The sequence below is a fragment of the Gossypium arboreum genome, chromosome 6, assembly GCF_025698485.1.
Source record: "Gossypium arboreum isolate Shixiya-1 chromosome 6, ASM2569848v2, whole genome shotgun sequence".
Lineage (NCBI taxonomy): Eukaryota > Viridiplantae > Streptophyta > Magnoliopsida > Malvales > Malvaceae > Gossypium > Gossypium arboreum.
In genome coordinates, this window is record NC_069075.1 from 15,251,954 (window position 1) to 15,261,114 (window position 9,161).

The following is a 9,161-nucleotide window of genomic DNA, read 5'->3' on the forward strand; positions in this document are numbered from 1 at the left end:
TGGATCTAAGACAACGGAGATGGTTAGAATTAATTAAAGATTATGGGCTGATCATCGATTATCACCCAGGAAAGGTGAATGTGGTCGTCGATGCGTTAAGTAGAAAGTCCTTGTTTGTATTGAGAGCCATGGATGCTCAATTAGCATTGCTTGATGATGGTCCAGTCTTGGCAAAGCTAGAGGTTAGGCCAACATTTCTTCAGGAAATTTGTGATGCTCAATCTAATGACAACGACCTGCGTGCTAAAAGAATTCAATGTGAGTCAGGCATTAAATCAGATTTTCAGATTGGTCCTGGTGGATGTTTGATGTTCAGAGATAGGGTTTGTGTGCCCAAAGATGATGAGCTTATTCGAAAAATCTTGCAAGAGGCACATAATAGTCGTTTGTCTATTCATCCCAGAAGTACTAAGATGTACAATGATTTGAAGAAAATGTACTAGTGGAACGGCATGAAAAGAGACATCTCCGAATTTGTATCTAAATGCTCGATATGTCAGCAAGTCAAAGCTAAACATCAGGTACCTTCAGGGTTGTTATAGCCTGTGATGGTCCCCAAATGGAAGTGAGACAAAGTTACCATGGATTTTGTGACAGAATTGCCTTTAACTCAGAAAAGAAAGATGTCGTATGGGTTGTAGTAGATAAGTTGACAAAGTTGGCTCATTTTATTTCGGTAAGGACACATAACTCTTTTGACTAGCTAGCCGACTTATACATTACTAAGATTGTAAGGTTGCACGGAGTACCACTGTCGATTATTTCAGACAAAGACTCAAGGTTTACTTCGAGATTCTGGAAGAAGTTGCAAGAAGCCTTGGGTACTAAGTTGAGGTTTGGTACAACTTTTCACCCTCAGACCGATGGTCAGTCTGAGCGGATGATTCAAATTCTCAAGGACATGTTGCGATGTTGCATCCTCGAATTTCAGGGTAGCTGGGAAAAATACTTGTCGTTGGTGGAATTTGCTTACAACAACAGTTTTCAAACCAGTTTGAAGATGGCACCTTATGAAGCCTTGTATGGCAGGAAGTACCGAACTCCTTTATACTGGACAGAACTCAAGAAAAGTCAGATTCATGGAGTTGATCTGATTAAAGAAACTGAAGAGAAAGTTAAAGTGATACAAAATTGTCTAAAAGCGGCATTAGATAGGCAAAAGTCATATGCTGATCTGAAAAGAAAGGAAAATGAATCCCAAGTTGGAGATAGAGTATTCTTAAAAGTATCTCCATGGAAAAAGGTGTTGAGATTTGGTCGGAAAGGCAAACTGAGTCTACGATTTATCGGACTATATGAAATTACCGAAAGAGTTAGACCGCTAGTCTATCGCTTAGCGTTGCCACCCGAATTGGAAAAGATTCACGATGTATTCCATGTATCTATGTTAAGATGATACCAATCGGACCCCTCTCATATGATTTCGCCAACTGAAATTGAAATTCAACCAGATATGACTTATGGAGAGGAACCGGTTAAGATATTGGCTCGTCAGGTTAAACAATTGAGAAGTAAAGATGTGGCTCTAGTAAAAGTTTTATGGCATCGACATGGTGTGGAAGAGGCTACATGGGAGCTGGAAGAAACCATGAGAAGCCAATATCTGAACCTGTTTACTGGTAAGACTTTCGAGGATGAAAGTCCCTAAAGAGGGGAGAAATGTAACATCCCGACATAGGGCCTAGTAGGAATAGTGGTTTCGAGACCACAAATATGACATCAAAATATTTATTTCATGATTATTATAAGGCCTAGAATATGAGAATATGCATGTGCTAAAGTTTCATGAAGAAATTCTATGGGTAAGGTGTCCAATTGAAAATTAAGGACTAAATTGAATAAATTGCAAAACTTGGATTCTAGAAGCAATTTGTATGAAATTGATTTAGATTATAAATTAGAGGGTCTTGGAGAGCAATTTTACAAATTTCTAAATTTTTGGACAAAAATGGGCTTGCATGGATGAAATTTTGAAAAAGGGCTTAAAGGCATTTTGGTCATTTGGCTTTTTAATGAAATAAAATGGGAAAACAAAGGAAAAAATCAGCCATTTCTTCTCCATGGTTGCCGAAAATTGAAGAGCCTCTATAGCTAGGGTTTTCAACTTTTTCAAGCTCAATAGTAAGTGCTCCCAAGCCCCGTGTTTAATGCTCTTCGTATTTTTAAAATCATGGTAGCTTGCTCTCTCTATTTCTACCCATATTTCATGCTAGGGTTCATGTTTAAAAATTTACCCATGCATGATTTTCTTGTATTTTGATGGATTATGGAGTAAAATTAAAGTTGGAAGTGTGTTAAACATCTTTTCCTAGATGATTTTCATGAAAAACCCTTAAAGGGACCTTTTTGCAAAAGTTGTAAATTTTGTGGCAGAAATGAAGAAATAATGGTAAATGTGGGCTTCCATAAGAGATAAAAATTTTTGGCTAGGCTTGGGTAAGGTATAAATAACATGCATTTCGTTAGACAAGCCTAGGGACTAAATTGTAAAAATATGTAAGATTAGGGGAAAACGGTTATTTGGACCGGGGGTGGAATTTGGATTTGAAATGTATAATGTGAGTTGCTAATAATCTATTTTATTGTTATAGACCTTGAGGAACAAATTTCGAAGGTCGATCGAGGAAAACGAAAGGTTTCGGAATAACCGAAACACAACACCGAAACGAATACCAGGTAAGTTCGGATAACTCAAAGTAAACTCGTAATGTGCCTAATTATATAGTTTATAAATGCATGATGATTGCATTTATTGATGACATGAAATTACATGAAATGCTTGCTTGATAATGATTTATTAAAAAGTGTCTCGGTTGAGGTTAAAAAGGGAACTCAATGGATAAACCATATTTGGTCTATGTAATGAGATCCTGCATGTGTTGCAGAAAGGATTTAGCCCGGATGAGTAATCCGTTGATCTCAATTATGAAAAGGATCTAGCCCGGACAGGTGTTCCTTTGGATGATTGAGCCTCTCGAAAAATACATGTGCATTATGGATTTAGCCCGGACGGGTAATCCAATTAGGGTTTGAATTTAGCCTGGACTGGTAATTCAGATATAAGCTCAATAAAGGTGTTTGTCATTATAAGGGATTTAGCCTGGACTCGTAATCCCAACATTGACATCGCCTTATGAGTTTATAAAATGGGGGATTTAGCCTGGACTGGTAATCCCGCCATAAGATGTAAGGTTCACGGGAGTGCATACTTGAAATGATCATCCTTATGAATTGATGGTTAATGGATATTCCATCGAGATTTCTTAGAAACTCATCGAGATTAAATATGAAACATATGTACTAAATGAGATGTTGAATGATGAGCTCATCTAAGATAAATTACATGATGCTTTCTTATGTGACTAACTTATTGATTGAGTGCATGTGATAGGGAACCACTTCATACTTGTTGGTTTCATTATTTATTTTGGATGTATGCAAATTACTTGGTAAGTTTACTTTCCGGTTATTCGAGCTTACTAAGCATGTAGATGCCTACTCCTCTCTTTTCCCTGCATTTCAGAGCTCAAGGACTCGTAAGGATTGGAAGATGGTTGGAGAGTCAGCATACTATCAAATAGACCAACTTTGGTATAATGACATTTTTATTTTGTTCAATGGCATTTATAGGACTTTTGAGTATTGTGCTTATATGTCATTTATTTTTCCAAACGAAGGCATGTAAAGATATACCCATCTTTTTGTATATAGCGATGGAAATTGGCTTATTTTGAAGTAGGCTATGACCTACAAATCCGTGCATGTTTATATTTCATATAATGGTTTGTTTTGAATTGCCAATGAATCACAAGAATGAGCCAATCTCACATATGTCAATCCATAAATACAAGAGGGAAAATAACCTAGCATGTATGAAACCAATGATATGAGGTTTCCATGCAATAAGTCTTTGCAAATATCATTCATAAAAGTGTACTCATGTTTTATTTTGCATTTGATAATCAATAAGCATAATGATAAATAAGGGTGACCAAAGGCTTGGAAAATAGCCTATAAGGGTCTACATGGTTAGACACACGGGCGTGTGTCTAGGCCGTGTGTGACACACGGGCCACTCCCATGGTTGTGTTGTATGGCCGTGCGTCCCCTGCGTCTAAAAAAAATTTAAGTCAGTGCCAAACACGGGCTAGACACATGGGCGTGTGTCTTGGCCGTGTGAATCTAACAAAATGCTCAAGTTTTAAGCACAGGATGACCACACGGGCGTGAGTCATGGTCGTGTTTTAAAGTTAGTATTGCACACGGGCTGAGGGCACGGGCGTGTCTCAAGCCACATGGGCGTGGGAGACCACACGGCCCCACCACACGGGCGTGTGACTTTTCAAAAGAAGAGAAACTTTCTAGTGTGCCCAAAGTTTATCTAATGATTTTGGTTTTGTCTCGCACTACCTCTAAGTATAATTTAGGTCTCGAAGGCCTGTATATGGGACAAGAAATACATGTTGTAAAGTTTTAAATTAGGGCAGAATTCAGTGACCCGATTTAGCATATTTGTAAATGTTAAACTCCAGTAACGCCTCGAACCCTATCCCTGTGTCAGGTACGGGTGGGGGGTGTTACATAGTTACAGTGAGCAAAGATACCATCCCCAATAAGACTAAAAGTACTAGAAATTACCATCTTTCTATTATTTAACTGATAAATTTGAGTAATTGGTTAAAACTAAAATTAACTAAATTAATTAACTACGAACGCGACAAAAAAACAAAACAAGAAAATAACCGATTAACATCCAAGAAGCAAAACAATACCTAAGAAAGAATTCACCTAGATTTCATTTGTCATTATCGATCTAAATTACCCAATTTCTTTACTTAGTAACTTGATCAGTAGAAATCTCTAAATTATGTTCATATCTATCTTCAAGAATAAAAGCAACTGACTATAGGTAGATTAATTGAAATTTCATTCTAATTAAAACCCCTATTCTCGCATTAACTCGATCTGTGGATCCCCTATTAGATTTGACTCTAATCCAATAGATTTATGTTACCCTATCTCTAGGATTGCATGCAACTCCACTCAATTACGCTAGATCTACTATTAAACAAAGTCTATTCCTCCTCTGATTGAAGCACATTAAACATGGATTAATAGTCTAGAAATATTAAACAAAGAATTAAGCACACATAATTGAGAACAAGATCTAATTGAGAACAAGATCTAAGTCTTTATTGAGTAAAATAAAATCAAACCACAAAATCTATCATAGGGTTCATATCTCTAGGTATTTAGAAAATTAACTCATGCTTAAAAATTAAAACAACCCAGAGATAATATAACCGAAATAAATAAAGAAACTCATGATAACCTCTTAAGAAATCAATTGGGAGTCTTCAATTTTCACGAAAATTTGCTTCAGAATAGGCTTCAATGGTGTTTTTTGAGTTGATTTCTTAAGTATTCTATGACGACTCTCTCTTATCTTCCTATTTTTATCATATATAAGTCTTAGAATGCCCGAAAAACCTTAAAAATATTGTTTTTCCTGCTGTTTGGAGTGCAATTCGTAAAATTGACACGACCTTCCACATGGCAGTATGGCGGCCCGTGTGGCTCACATGGCTATGTGTAAAGGTCGTGTGGAATGATCCAGCCCGTGTGGATCTTGTAAATCGCTCTATTTTTTTTATTTTCACTCTTTTTTAGCTCTTTTTGCTCCCAAATGCTCTCCTAAGTATACAAACATGAACTTAAATGATTAGGACCATAAAATTCACCGTTAACATCAGATAATCACCCAAAAACACATTAAGAATGAGGCTAAAAATATGTTACTTTTAGCACCTATCAATATTTATAGGGGGAGGCCTGTGTTTGGTAGTGCCATGTCACTAACAATACGAATGGTGCCCTATCTATGTAGATGGCCAGGTGGGAATCTGATTGTTATGCTTAAGTGGTCTCTTGTTGGTCCTCTCTTAGAGATAAGAGTGTTATTTGGTATTTAAGGTTCATGGTAATGGGTTACATCTTTTGGTTGGTTTGTTTATATGTGGGGACTTTAAAAGTCCCTAGGTAGTTGAATGATAGAGATTAGGGAAGTGAGTTAAGTTTTGTCTACAACATTGACAATATTTTCCATGGTGCCACTCACCACTCACCAATCACTGCCCATCGATAGTTGTCTCCACTCCAACGGCCACTCTGTTTCCAACTTCCTTTGTCGCCAGTGCCAATCCAATTCCAGCCTTTAGGTATCTTCTATTTTCACAAAAAAAAAAACCTTTGTCGCAGCTCACTAGTCACTAGTACCACCTCTACCTGTCGATAACTCTTGAAAAGAGTTATATTTCATGCCTTTAGATCTAGCTAATTACTTGTACTTAGGTACATTTAGTTGTCTTTTAGGATATTTCATTTGTATTTTCATCATTTCATTAAGAGCTTGGACTATGTTTAAATATTATTTGTTACATTTAATTGCATGTGGAAGAGTTGTGTTTGGTGGTTTGGTAGGTGCAGGTTGAGAAACGAGAACTAAAGGAGTGATGGTTTTCCGGGGCAAAAGGTTGGACATTTTTTCAGCATAAATGTCGTAGAAATGCCAGGAAGACCAAGTCAACACTCAACGCATACTAGTTTCAGCGCAACTGTACTTGTATCAGAAAATTTTGCCTTAAAAAAAAGGAGAAAATAATCTTGGGTTGTTGCAAACAGAATTTAAAAGAGACAAAGATAAACATGCGTTGTTGGATTTACCAATAAACCGTAATATATACTTATTTTTACCCCATGCTTGGCATATTTATGAATGATTTTTCCTTGGTTTTAGTGAATTTGATGCTCCTAATCCTTTAATTTCATGTTTTATACTCAGGAGAGCTTAGGATAGCAAAAAGAGCAAGAAGCGGGCCAAAAACGGACAAATTGGGCCTAATTCAGTGTTTCACACGGCCTAGGCACTTCCACACGGGTAATCCACATGCCCGTGTGTGACACACGGGTAGGACACACGCCCGTGTGTCATGGCCGTGTCGACATTAAACCAAGTCAGAATTGCACATAGCGTGAGCATCTTCACACGGGCATGGCACACGACCATGTCCCTGTCAAGCCCAAGTCTAATTCACCTCAGAAAAGGCTAATTTTGAGGGTTTTGAGGCATTCCAAAGTCTATATAAACACCCTAGAAGAGGATTAGAGGGGACTCGCAGAGTAGAAGGCAGAAAATACTCAAGGACAGCCATCAGAATCAGCTCGGAAACAAGATCTACATCAAGACTGAAGATTTCCAATTTTTGAGATGTTTTCCATTATTATGAACTAAACTCCCTAAATACCTAAGGGAGATGAAACCTAAGATTGATCTTATTATTATTTGAGTTATATAAGTACTTGTTCTTATTCTTAATTGTGAAATTAACTCTTGCGGTAATATTCCAGAATATTAATTCAGGTTTTTGATATGCTTATTCAGTGGGGCAAAAGTCCCTGTTTAAGAGTAGATCATTCATAATTGAGTGAAGTTCCATGCAATCCTAGAGATAGGACAGCATAAATTTGCCAGATTAGAGTCAAATCTAATAAGGGAATCCATAGATCAAGTTAATGTGACAATAGGGGTTTTAATTAGAAAGAGATTTTGATTAATCAACCTATAGTCAGTTGTTTTTAGTCTCGAGAGAGATATTAACATAAATCAGGGATTTCTACGGATTAAGTCAAGTGAATAAATCATCTAATTCAGAGATAATAAGTGAAGTCTAGGTGGATTCTTTCTTAGGTATTATCTTTTCCATCGGTTTTCCAAAAGTATTTTCCAACTTTAATCTCTGTCACAAACTTAGTTAGTTAGATAATTAGTCTTAGTTAAAGCATTCTATTAATTGTTAGGCTAGATAATAAAAAGTTAGTAATTACTAGTACTTTTAGTCCTTGTGGATACGATATTTTCGGTCTCACTATAACTATACTACTGTTCGATAGGTGCGCTTGCCTTGGTCAAATTTTTAGTTAGTTTAGCGACCATCAAGTATTTGGCACCGTTGCCGAGGATTAAGATATTAGGAACGCTTAATTTTTATTACTTTAGCCATTTTTTTATTTCAATTTAATTTTGTTTTTATTTTAATTCCTAATTTTCCTTTCTTTACTACTGGCAGGTTTTTACAGTTTATGACTAGAAGAAACCCATTAGGACCTCTACTTTTTGATTGCGAAATTGAGAGCACAGCTCGTAGAAACCGAAGAGAAATAAGGCGAAGCCTACAATACATATAGGAAGAGCATGAGGACGACACAAATAACACCAAGGAGAAGGCTGATAATCAGAATAAACTGCTACCTCCTGTGGTTGCTGCAAATCCAGTAAATCAGAATCCTACTCCTCGTACTATGTATGATTATGCTAAACCTAATTTAACAGGAACTAATTCGAGTGTAGTTAGACCTGCTGTTGCTGCAAATAATTTTGAACTGAAGTCTAACATGATTCAAATGATACAATAGTTTGTTCAGTTTGATGGTTTGCAGGACGAGGATCCAAACACTCATTTGGCAAATTTTCTGGAATTCTGCGACACCTTTAAGATCAATGGTGTTTCTGATGATCCCATTTGCCTTCGGTTATTTCCCTTTTCACTAAGGAATAAGGCTAAACAGTGGTTGAACTCGCTATCACGAGGGTCAATCACCACTTGGGAACAAATGACCGAAAAAATTTTACTTAAATATTTTCCGCCGGCCAAAACGGCTAAATTGAGGAATGATATCTCTTCTTTTGTGCAGATGGATCTAGAAACTCTTTATGATGCATGGGAGAGATACAATGATTTATTAAGAAGATGCCCTCACCATGGGTTACCTCTATGGCTGTAGGTTCAGAGTTTTTACAATGACGTGAACCCCTCAATAAGGTAACTTATCGACAAAGCCCCCAGTGGAACTTTAAACAACAAAACACCTGAAGATGCTTACGAATTTATTGAAGAGATCTCACTGAATAACTATCATTGGCAAGTCATGAGAACAAAGCCAACAAAAGCAGCTGGTGTTTTCAACCTCGATGCGGTCACTATGCTATATAACCATATAGAACTTTTAAATAAAAAGATTGATGGTTTATATGGTTCTACTCAGGTACATCCAGTGATATGGTGTGATTCAAATGGAGGAGGAGTGCACAACACAGATTATTC

At 36.9% G+C, this 9,161-nt stretch overlaps 1 non-coding gene across 1 annotated transcript; it reads right to left on the bottom strand.

Moving 5' to 3' along the window:
• Positions 1 to 8,718: 8,718 nt before the first annotated feature.
• LOC128294893 (small nucleolar RNA R71) lies at positions 8,719 to 8,825 on the bottom strand. The gene has a single exon (XR_008285200.1). It is a non-coding gene; the product is annotated as a small nucleolar RNA R71 (small nucleolar RNA).
• Between the last annotated feature and the right edge of the window lie 336 nt (positions 8,826 to 9,161).